At 38.2% G+C, this 317-nt stretch overlaps 1 protein-coding gene across 1 annotated transcript in view; it reads left to right on the forward strand.

Moving 5' to 3' along the window:
* The window catches only part of LOC119593045, a gene marked incomplete at its 5' end in the record, with an annotated part of 5,068 nt that overhangs the window by 2,941 nt on the left and 1,810 nt on the right, over positions 1 to 317 (forward strand).

Genomic DNA, 317 nt, shown 5'->3' on the forward strand with positions numbered 1-317 from the left:
TGCAAAGAAAACCGGAATAGGGTAAAGCAGCTTCAGAAACACGGGAAAGGTGGGAATGAAAAATTTAAGAATATAAAGAGAAGGCAGAGAGGAGAGAACTAAGAGAGGGTGAAAGCAAAGAATAAATAGAAGAACGTAAAATCGGGAATAACAAGAAAAAGGGAAAACGTAATAAAAAGAAAACGGAATAAGAAGCAGGGACAAAAAGGAGGGGGAGACTAAAGAAATTAGGTTGGAAAGGTCAAAGGTAGATAATTAAAAAAGATATTGGAAAGGTCGAACTGCAGAGAGCACGGGAGAGAAACACATGGAGAAAG

The sequence above is a fragment of the Penaeus monodon genome, chromosome 31 (genome assembly GCF_015228065.2).
Source record: "Penaeus monodon isolate SGIC_2016 chromosome 31, NSTDA_Pmon_1, whole genome shotgun sequence".
Classification (NCBI taxonomy): domain Eukaryota; kingdom Metazoa; phylum Arthropoda; class Malacostraca; order Decapoda; family Penaeidae; genus Penaeus; species Penaeus monodon.